General features: G+C 36.4%; 1 pseudogene; it reads right to left on the minus strand.

Moving 5' to 3' along the window:
• Nucleotides 1-6,806: 6,806 nt before the first annotated feature.
• On the minus strand, nt 6,807-8,403 carry LOC120160701 (annotated as a pseudogene).
• Nucleotides 8,404-12,377: the final 3,974 nt, after the last annotated feature.

A 12,377-nucleotide genomic window follows, 5' to 3' on the forward strand; every position in this document is an offset into this window, starting at 1 on the left:
TTCCTTTGGAGCCATACGATAAGGTGCCATAGAAATAGGTGAAGATCCTGGATAAGTCTCAATCTCGAACTCTACCTCTCTATCAGGAGGTAACCCAGGCAACTCCTCCGAAAAAACATCAGGAAACTCGCTAACTGTACGAATCTCCTCGATCGTGGACAATGCACCCTTGGTGTTCAAAATACAAGCAATGAAGGTCTCATATCCCTTCCGGATCATACGATCAATTTCCATCGTTGAAACTATATTGGAGAGATAGCCACGCCGTTCACCAATTAACACAACAGTCCGACCATCTGAAGTCTTCAGAGTAGCCCGCTTGTATTCGCAATCCAGCTTTACCTTGTGTTTATTCAACCAATCCATTCCAAGAATTAGATCGAACTCCTCTAGAGGAAGCTCCATAAGATCAGCGAGAAAAATTTCTCCCTGAACCTCGAGAGGGCAACGCCGAAATACTTTATTCACTAATACCGCTTGTCCTACTGGACTCGTAACTGTAACAGTATTTTCGGTGTTCTCTATCGGAATCTGAAGGTTTCGAGATACTGAGCTTGATACATAGGAGTGAGTGGAGCCATTGTCCAGTAATGCAAAGTATGGGATAGAATAAATAGTAAATGTACCTGCAATAACCTCAGGCTCATCTCTGTCATCCCGACGTCTAGTGGCATAAACCAAGGCTGGATGTCTAGCCTCAGAAACTGTTGGCCCTTTATTTTACTGAGGTCGAGCTCTACTGTCTGTCCTGGATGCTGAACCACGAGCCTTTACTTGGCTACGATCTCTAATTGGAGTATGTACTGTAGTCTGAGAACGTACAGGAGTCTGGGTAGCGATCCGCTCAGACAAAGCTAGCTGAGGACAATCCCTCCGAAAATGTCCACTAGATCCACAATGAAAACATGCTCCGGTCTTCCTATAACACTCTCCCGTGTGCCGTTTCCCACAAAAGTCACACTGAGGCACTAGAACCGGAACCGAAGAACCACCTCTACTAACAGCTGAAGGTGATGATACAGTAGGCCTGAAGCGTGTATTGCTTCTCTGAGGGGCTGAAGTACGAGTCCTCTTACCGGAATGTGCGGATGATTCAGTAGGGCCAAAAGATTTCCTAGATCGCTCCTGATCAACACGCTCTCTACCAGAAGCTAACGCCTCCATCTCCTCAGCATCCTTGGCTCTGCTTACCAGCACATCAAAAATCTCATCTTGAAGGGCTACCACCTGCCTACGTAGCTCGTATCTGAGTCCAAAGGCAAATTTACGACATCGATCTCTTTCGGTAGGCACCAGACTGATTCCATACTTTAACAATTTCAAGAACTCTATCTCATACTCTGAAACAGTCATGTCACCCTGAACCAAGTCCTGAAACTGCTGTTGTCTCTGGACTAAGTAGCGCTCACCCAAGAATCGGCTCCGAAAGCGCTCCTTGAAGAAATCCCATGTCAAACGATCAGTAGAAACACTACTGGTCACTGACTCCCACCATGTGTGGGCATTTCCATCTAACATCGCTACTGCCCCCAAATATCTCTTTGCTGAGTCCAAACCCAACTGATCCATGCGTCTTTCTGTATCCTATAGCCAATCTTCTGCTTCAGTAGGAATTCCTCCAAGCTGTCCTCCAAAAGTCCTGACCCCATTAGCAATTAGAGTCTGCGAAATAGGAACCTCAGATACAACACCAGCAGCTCTGACTGCTCCCTGTATCAATTGCAGAAATTGTCTACCAAAAGTCTCATCCAAAGCAACTCCGGTAGATTCTGACTCAATATCTGTCGCTCCTATGATCGGTGTAGTCATGCCAATACCATCGGTAGGAGGCAGATTCGTTGGGGTCGTAGGAGCAGGATCACCTATCGGAGGTGGGGGATCTACTCGTATCTCATCGATCGGATCTGCAAATCTAGCCACTCGACCTAGTCAACGGCTAGTTCGACGACCACGTCTAGCACTCATTTTGATGGATCTCAAGTTTACTACAGAAGATAAAACTTAGGGTTAGATAAGCACTTGGAGTCTCGAACACATTTAAAAATTTTAATAACTTTATGATATGACATTTGTATCTTGTTTTGTAAAATATTTCAAAATCGTATCTTCCATGTGGACTCATACACAGTCCGAGGGTTAAAAACCAAAAGCTCTGATACCAATAAATGTAACCCCCTAGACCCGGCCTATGCGTTTCGACTAAGTCTAGTGGATCACATTATGATTATTAAAGACATTTTTCGAAACCGTTATTCCATCAATATAAAATCACATTATAAATAACATGAAATTATAATAAATCATACTATCAAAACCCAACTTGTAAATATAATATCAATAAGTAATAAATTAATTTAAAACATATCTTAAAAAAAAATCAAATCACGATAACCCGAATAGTAATAGCAAAAGTGTCATCATATTAAAATCCCATACTTTAAAATAAGGTCCATGTAACAAAATAAAGTCAACTTGCAAGGTAAAAACATTACAATCAAATATACTTCAAGAGATATGTTGATCCTCCAAGTGCTCAATCCAGGGTATCTAACCAACAGTATCTGAAAGGGGAAAAATATTTTCGAAAAGTGAGCTAGGCTCAGTGTGTCCCAATATTACCATAAAATCACTATAGGTACACTAAACAAATCATAGTCTAATAAGTCTCATAAAATTATACTGCAGTAAATCTCTTTACAAAGCGTTACCCTAAGGGAACATCTTAGGGCCTGAGAGCCTACCCAAGATAGATTTCGGGGCCGTGGGGCCTACCTAAGAACACATCTTAGGGCCGCAGGGCCTACCCGAGAATGATCTCAGGGCCGCAGAGCCTACCTAAGAGTCACATTAGGTCCGTAAAATTTTCCAGCTTGATCAGAGCTGTACTTTATAAATTCGTATTCCAAAAATTTAATTGCACCGTGTTATAAATTCCATAAATCCATAAACATGGTAATCATATACCATTTCAAAACAAATATCAGATAACAGTCATAATCCATAAATCATCACATTAAATCGGTGCATCAACAATACGGAAACCAAAGAATTCAGTGTACCACAATATTAAAACAAATAAAACAGTTCAGTAATAAATAGGGAACACACCTCGATAATATGTTCAAATCGTGGATCTACTGATTGCTGGTTTCACCACGCTCTGCTACAGTTTTCGAACCTAATTTATAATATCACTATCTTACTAATGGGTAACATAAATAAATCTCTAAAATCATAAAATTTACGAGTCTTACGAGTGAATACTGGTATACGTGGTTTAACTGATCTAGAAGAGTTGGGTCGAGCTATCGAACGATCCGGAGAGTCTCTTGTACCTTCAAACAATAATAATTAATCAGCCCCAAATCTTACTTAATTGTTCAAAGCTAGAATTCTTAAGTATATAAGCATTTTTCGGGTTTGACTATCATTTTGGGGTATTTTGAGTCTGAATTTGGCCAAACGAATTGCGGAATCGGAATCAGGACGTCGAAAAACATAAAGTATGACTTTTTGAAAATTCAGATTCTTGGTCAAAGTCAAAGTCAACCACTTTGACCTACGATTTGGAGGCCTTCGGATTCGAATTTGATGAAACGGACAGCGGAAACGGATTCGGCACGTCGAAAACTATCAGGATAGGTATACTTGGAAAAGATTAACGGTCGTTTAATGCTCAGTCAAAGCCATTTTAAGTTTTGGTCAAAGGAAGTCAACGGTCAATGGTCAACGGTCAACGGTCGGGTCGGGTCAACAGTCGGGTCGGGTCGGGTCAGTCGGGTCGGGTCAACCCGGTTCAGACCGGTCAAACCGGTCAAACCGGTTCAGACCGGTCAAACCGGTTTAAAACTGGTCAAACCGGTTTTCCAGAAGCTCACTCTCCCTGCGGCGGCGCGTGCGGCGCGTGAACAGTGCCACGGTGTCGGAAAATTCCCGGAAAAATTTCTAAAAATTATTTTGAGCGATTTCGAGATACTTATAACGATCGGTTCAAATTTTTGAACGGCGGAGAGCTCGTATTCCCACTCGGCCGAATCTTAGACTGCTCCACCTCCTCACGCGCCGTCGTCTACGACGAACAAGGTTGACACCGGCGGACTCGCAACGACACAAGGAACACGATGGTGCAGGAGGTGTCGTAAACGGAACAACGATCGTCGGTGAATTTAAGTTTTTCTCGGTGATGGATCTTAAAATAACGTCGAGACTTTGACTGTAAATTCCCGACGTTTGGCAGCGTTTCACTTCAATTAATTTGAAGGGTTTGTTCCTCGCTTGAAGATGAACACAACGGTGGTTTCAAAACAACGATCGGAATTCGGACGGCGTCTAGATCGGGGTTTGAAGTTGGGCGTTCGGGAGAGAATTTGGGCGTGGTTTTCTGTTTGAAACAGAAAACCACGATACAACATATAATACCATCCTTACCTAATTTTATTGGGTAAATTCAGAGCTTGGTCCCTGAATTTTCTTGAACTCTAAAACAAGCTCCAAGTTTTAAAATCTTTTAATTTAGTCCTCACAGTTTACCAATTTTCACAATTAAAGCCTCCAACTTCAATTTAATAATATTCTAATTTTTCCGGGTTGTTACAGAATGATTAGGGGATTAGGGTAGAAACCCTAATCTACTTAGGGTTTAGTTAGGCTGATTTGGGTCCGAATTTTGGGCTTCGGGTTGAGGGGTTGATGGCTGGTCTGTGATGTACTGGGCCTCAATAATTGGCCTGCAAAAATGTAACTTGTAATTTAATAATAAGAATAATAAAATAATAGTAATAATAATTATAATAATAATAGTTAAAATATAAACAAAATAAAAAAGACCCGGACAAAAACGGGTGTTTACAAAACTCAACAAAGCAATAATTGAAGATTCAATTAGGGCACCTGCCGTTGTCAAACTTGCCACACTAATGATACGATGCGTTCATAGGATATACAAATATGGGGATTTCTTTGGCATTCAAACCGATCAAAATCAAGAGTGTGTGAAGTCAATCCTTGAGCCCATTCCGATGGACCAGTTCTGATATTTCACCCTAAAATTTGCTTTTCTATGTTCTCATCAAGTCTTTCCTTCGAATAAGAAGTTTGCGATAGGTTTAGGAGTTGTTTATATAATGTTATCCAAGTATAATCATTCTATCAATAGATTACATGACTATTGGTAAGAGTTGTTTATTGTTTTATAAATAACAGTCTTACTACTCTTTAATGTTGTAGAAATGTAATAAAGTTTGTAATATGCTTCTATAGTAATATCATCCATTGCACTTAATTCTAATAAATTGGTTTTGTAATTCAATTTTTCTTATTTTTAATGTGTGTGTTTTTTCTTATCTTTTTATGATTTGTTAGCGAAGAATTATTAGTTATGAATTGTAGGAACAACTATAAATTTAGTAGGAAAGTTTATATAAACTTTCTTTTTGAAATATTTTTCATCTAAAGGGAGAGAGAAAAATTGTGCTCCTAATGAGTATTGAACTCACAATTTAAAGGAGAGAAAAGATGTCACCCGAGAGCTTTTAACTATCTACTGTAAAGATTATTAACTATAAATATTAAAATTATAAAAAATAATTTAACATTAAACCACGATTTTTCCTAACCAATTAGGTAATCAAATATAAGGGTTGTCATCATCAAACTCTCATGAACATTTTCTCAATAATAACTTTCTCCAAATTTTTGCTCAAAAGGCCTAAAATCTCAAATTTTCTTTATTTTTTTCTCCAAATTACAATTTATTATCTGTTCCAAATTAACTCTTGATTTAAATTGTGTTGTTCAATTTTATCCTTATTTTTGCATCTTTCAGGATCTCTCCAGTGGTAAGATGTTAAAAATTGGTAGGAAACAAAGAGGTTTATATGTTCTTGAGTCATCTGGTTTATTTTTTTTTCTGATTATGCTTCTAAAGTTTCAAGTATGACATCCAATATTATATCTCATTATATGTCTTCTTCTGTTAGTAAAACATTTATTTGGCTTGCTCGGTTAGGTCATGCTTCTTTTTTGAAATTGCATAATATGCCTTTGCTTGCTGATTGTAATTTGGATGCTTCTACTATTCATTCTTGTTCTGTCTGTCCTCTATCCAAGCAGGCACGATTACCTTTTTCAATTAGTCATTCTAAGTCTGAAATTCCTTCTCAGCTGATTCATGTGGACTTGTGGAGCTCTTATAGAGTTTCTACTATTAATTAGTTTAAAAAAATTATATAAATTAATTTGCGTGTCGCTTATTCCAATGAAAGCACAAGCAATTGAGGAAGCATGAACCTTCTAACGTTGAATGCTACATGAAACAACACAGCCTTTAAGAGAAACTTACGCTTGAAGATTTTGAGAAACTATTGGAGGATTCATGGAAGGATGTAAAAGAAGAATGCAAGAGAGCAGCAATCGGCCGTAGAGATCTGCTCGTACGACATTTGAACTTTGCTCTACTATCATATTTGTTCTACAAGCATGGACGATCCTGCTCCGCCTTACGGAAGCGGGTTTAAAATAGCTGCTTTTCAGCTAGAGTTCGCATCAGAAAAGTGCATGTAGGGCAGGGGATCCAAAAGCAAGGATGAGAACAAGCATCATAAATGGAAGTTTTTCAGGTGGAAGAATCGGTGCACCGAAGAAAAAACAAAAAAAAACAAATTAAAATAACTATTAAATTTATTTATTTTTTTCATTATCACATTTCATATTTCCAGAGTTTGAGAATTATTTTATACCGAAAAGGAAACCCCACAAAAGAAAATCTTATTCCGAGATTTAGGCTGCGTCGATATTGGATAAAAGCAAACCCCATAATTCGAAGTCAAACATAATTTAATGTGCACCGGAATGATATGGAATGGGAACTACGCAAAGCTCATGCTTCTTTGCTACTGTGGCCCCGAAGACTTCGTCCATGTTCAGCTCTTCCATTTTTCTTCCATCACCAAGTTTCCAATCAAAATAATACAACAATTGTGCAATTGGAAGCTCAACATTGGCCATGCCGAATGCTATGCCTGGACAAATCCTCCTCCCAGCACCAAATGGAATGTACTCAAAATTAACCCCTTTGAATTCAATCCAACTGTTAAGAAATCTCTCTGGATTGAATTTTTCGGCTTCTGTCCAATACTTGGGATCTCTCCCAATTGCCCATCCATTGATTATGACTCTAGACTTGGCTGGTATCTCGTATCCATTGATTTTACAGTTTTCCTTGCTTTCTCTTGGTAGCAGCAATGGCAGTGCAGGATGTAATCTCAATGTTTCCTTCATGACTAATTTCAGGTACTTCAATTCGGAGAGGCCTTCTTCATTTACCTCTCCTCTTTTATTGAAGACGTGCCTCACCTCTGCTTGTGCCTCTTCCAAAATTTTTGGATATTTTAACATTTCAGACATTGCCCATTCTATGGTCATGGATGTTGTCTCCCCTCCAGAAGAAAACATGTCCGGTTACAAGATAGTTCAAGTCTATGTTTTAACAGTGTACACAAATGTTCAAAGATGGTACCTGGACCACTGCCTTGATATTAGAGTCTGTCAATGGTATTTCGAGATTTCCATGCTCCAGAAGATTTAACAAAACGTGAACCAGATCATTCTGTTCATCTTTGTCACCACTCTTTGTGTTCGAACGATCGGCTCTGTGTTGTTGGATGATGTTTTCGAGAATCTTGTCCGATTTTCTGTGCAGCTTTTCGAGTTGAAAGCTTCTTCCGCTCAGGATTTGAAGTAATTTGAAGGAAGGGAAGGCATCAGCAAGACTAAAACCTCCAACAATCTCGACTGCTTCCTGGACCACTTGAGAGAAAGCTTCACGGTCTTTTCATTTTGCACCAAAGGCAGCCCTGGCGGTGATATTAGACGTCAATGCCCGCAACAATTTTCTAAGGTTAACAGGTGATCCGGCCTTGGAACGAATGGAAGAAACGAAATTTGATACCTCTTCTTCCCTGATAGCTCGGAAAGACTGAACTCGTTTAGCTCTCAACTGTTCCAAAGTGCAAATTTTCCTCAGCTGCCTCCAATAGTCTCCATAAGGAGCGAAACCGATATCGGTGAAATCGTAAAACAGGATCCTTGCAGCAGGGAGATATGGCCTGCTAGCGAAATTCAGGTCATGTGTTTCCATCACTTCTTGAGCTGCTTCCGGTGAAGAAATGATGAAATTGGAAAGCTAGCCAAGTTGTAAGTACATGACAGGGCCATGTCTGTTGGCCAAATCTCTGAGGCAGCGATGTGGAAGGGAGCCAATGAAGTGATGCATGTTGCCAATGAGAGGCAGTTTCCATGGCCCTGGGGGTAGTTTTCCTTGCTGTGTTTTGCAACTGGATTTGTTCATCCATATCCAAATGACTGTCAAGGCAAAGAGGATGATTGCCAGTAGGATTTGAGGGTCCATTTTACAACAAAAGGGGATGACTCAGATTCTTGCTTCGGGCAATGCACTATCAATCTGCTGGTTCAACTGTTCTTTATAATCAATTTTTATAGCCAAATCAATAAACTATTATTGGTGTGCAGCCAACTGGAAAACTTAATAGCGCTTCACAGTTTATAGCCTCTTTTCTGATAATTTTTTTTTTGAAAAAGGTACTTTGTATTAGAAAAAATGCAAAGTACACCGCACTAAAACTCACACAACGCCCAAACCTACTGAACGAGTTACATAAGACCTTGACATTCAACACACTCACCCAACATATATTAACCCACAATAACAGCCTAAAATACCCTATGGAAATAAAATCAGCGGATAATCTCAAAGAACTCAGCCCTGAACTTCACACAAACCCAAGCAGACTAGCACCAACCTCGAAAAACAATTCTCGTATATTATTGAATTATATATACTATTGACTCATAAAGAATTCAACACCGAGAACGGCGACTTCGAACCAAAAAACCAAAAGATCTGGCATTATTTAATGTCTCACGTCACAAGTCGCACCATTTAATATTAGTTTTAAGAGTGTAATTCATCAAATGATTTTAATGATTAAAGTGTTATTTTTCATTAAGGTCATGAATTTAAGAAACTGTGTTTATAGGTGTATGTGTTGGTGATATCAAATAATATTGTAACATATATTATTTATAACCAATAGATACTCTATTCAAATAAGTTACCAGTTTTAAGGAAATTTCTAGAATAGGCGTCGCATACAAAAACATATTATTAATGTGACAGACAATGCATACTACTAATTAAATTATCCTTATTAAATAAATATAAAAAATATAATGATCTATCCACAATTAATATTTTATTATTATTTAGTTTAAATTTTAATAGGAATATAATTATATTATATTTTTATTAAAAATTATAATTATTTTAAGGATTTTTATTTAGGATTGAAATAATTAATTTATATAAGTTTCATATTCATCCTAGTAGCAACCATCAAAATCAACCGTCGATGACCATATTCATCTCGAAAATTGTGTTCTTCAATATATATTATCGTCGAAGAGCTATAACAAGAGGAAACTGGTATTTCTTTTCACTGAACGTTGCCCAACAATCGGCCATTCAGGGGTAGAGCTTAGTGAGGGCCCAAAGGGACTCCGGCACCTGTTAAAATTTATGTATTTGATATAATTTTGGTCTAATAGTATTTTAGTTTATGTAAAATTAAATATTTAAATTAAAAAATATAAAAATTTATTAAATATTTAATTAAGTAGAGTCTGAACTAAAGAATGATAGCAAAGGCAGCACTAACTTCTTTCTCTTATACCGCTCCGGGGGCTTTGCTGCTCTCTCGGACACAGACAAGACAAGAACTAGTCTTTTAAAAGCCAGGATAAGTACTCATTCTTCCTCGAGTTCACGAAATAGCCCTTTGCTCTAGCTAATGAATCCCCCCACTTTTTTTCTCGTAATAGATCTTGTTACTTGGAACAAGGCGGAATGAGAGTTAGACATGTGTTTTCAAAATTTTTGATCAAATAATAATTTAGGTCATTGTAAGTTTTAATATTACACAAATTAAATGTTATATGGTAAATTTTGAGTCTTTTTATATAAATCTAGGGTGAATACACGATAATATTTGTACAAAGACTCTAAACTATTTGACAATGAATGCTCGTACCCCTACATGCCTAGTGCTCGAACTCGAGACCTCATGCATAACAACAATCCCTTAATCACTAAGGTCACTTAGTTCGTGCTGAATTTTGAATATAAATACCTATTAAATCTTTATATTTTTATTAAATAGTCCAATATTTCGATCACTGTTAATATTTAATTATGGCTTCGTCTCTGCGACCACTGATTACCTTTGCCGTTTGCATTGCACACCACCATCTGAGGTAAACCAATCCGACTTGATAATGTGCAAATGCACCGGAAACGACGAGAACGCGAATAAGCTGGTGGCCGTGCCCAGCAATATCGAATTTCCCAGGATCTCGTACGCGATTGTGTGAAGTGCCTCGGTGTTGATTTAGCACCAAGAATAATCGAAGAAGGGTAATTTTATTAATCAAAGCTCATACAATTTATAAAAGCTGTGAACCAGCTCACATAACCAACTAACAAATCACATAACATATGCTACGTCAACAACTTCAGCTACACGATAACATTCTCCCTACTATATCAACCTTCAAGTTCAGCGGTATCGAAAACATTAACCTATTGCCGAAAATAGGGAGTATGAAACACCCATGTTTATGTATTTTTTTTATCGAACCACTGCAAAACTGTAACGTAAAATACTAGTGGTTGCAAAGAATGTGTCAAGTTTCACTGCCCACTAACCTATACTTAATGAAATCGACGAATGAAAAAGGTATCTAATGTCCTGAACGAAATGACAACAGATTTTTAATTTAGTTTTATAACTCCAACTTGGGGGGAGGACAAAGCAGATTTACATTAGCTTTCACAAGTTATACAAGAAGTATGTGAGAATATATCTAGACAAAACAGGGGAAAATTGCCGGCGGTGTGCGATGCAAACGGTAACGATAGAGATAATCAACGACCGGTTGTTGTTGTTATGAAATTTGAGTTAATTTCCACCAATAACAATTCACTTTGAAAACTATTATCTAGGTGACTAGTGTGAAAATGATTATACTAAAAATCACCCCAAGGTAGATTCCCAGGAAAGAGGAGGGGTCACAATGGTCCCTCTTAAAACCCACTTTCCTTAGACAGAACTACCAAGACAAGTAATTTTAATAGGACAATAATTGACAACAACTATAGCCGACAATAGTTATTAAATAGACATAAAAGAGAACACCAAAATATTTCACTAATAGAGGAAATATTACAAAGAGAGAAAGAATACAAATAGCCTTTAAAATAGAAGAAGGTTTATATTTGTGGGATGATTAACTAAGGAGAATGAGGGTTTTATTTATAACAAAAGAATTTCCCCTCCTCCTTATACACAACCAATGTGAGACTTTTGCCAAAAACCAACAGTTGTGCAACGTTTGGTGAAGAGAAAGACTAGTTTCTTCTTGGTATAGCTCTTCTTCGACAGTGTATGTTGAAGAACACAATTTTTCGTTGATGAATATGAGCGTCGGCGATTGATTTTGATGATTGTTGTTGGGATTAATATACAATACAAACTCATATAAATTAAATGTTCTAATCCTAAATAAAAATTCTTAAAATAATTATAATTTTTAATAAAAATATAATTAAATTATACTCCTATTAAAATTTAAATTAAATAATAATAAATAAATAAATAATTATGGATAGATTATTATTATTTTTTATATTTATTTAATAAGAACAATTTAATTAGTGGTGTGTATCAAAGTGTCATATTAATAATTTGTTTTGGTGTGCGCTCTATACCCATCCTTGTTTTAATAGTTAAAAATAAGGATGTGTTAATAGTTTTTTTTTTTTTTGAAAATGGGATGTGTTAGTAGTAAAAACTTAAAAAAAAGTTCCATTGAATATTATTTAAAAAAGTGTTTTTAAGATGTACATTTTTTATCCTAGTCACAGGTAATATTAAATAAATATTATTTTGTAAAAAAGTCAAAATTACAGTTTTAATATTTATTTATTTATTGTCTAATTGTTTTATACTTTTTTTAAAATTTTAATTTTTATCGAGGTTTAATTATATGATTAATAAATTATTGGTGAGGTCAAAAGTATATTTTATCGTAATATTTTCATGAAATAAAAATAATTATTATAAATTTATTTCTATTTACCAAAAAATTATAAATTTATTTCTTATTTATTAAGAAAATAATTTTTAATTTTTACCAAAATTTAAGTTGATGTATTTCATTTACTATAATGTTAAAGAATTTAAATATATTATTTCAAATCTACAATAATATCAATTATCTTCTCAAAATTATTTTTAAGTGTA

The sequence above is a fragment of the Hibiscus syriacus genome, unplaced genomic scaffold (assembly GCF_006381635.1).
Source record: "Hibiscus syriacus cultivar Baekdansim isolate YM2019G1 unplaced genomic scaffold, ASM638163v2 tig00111392_pilon, whole genome shotgun sequence".
NCBI classification, from domain to species: Eukaryota; Viridiplantae; Streptophyta; class Magnoliopsida; order Malvales; family Malvaceae; genus Hibiscus; species Hibiscus syriacus.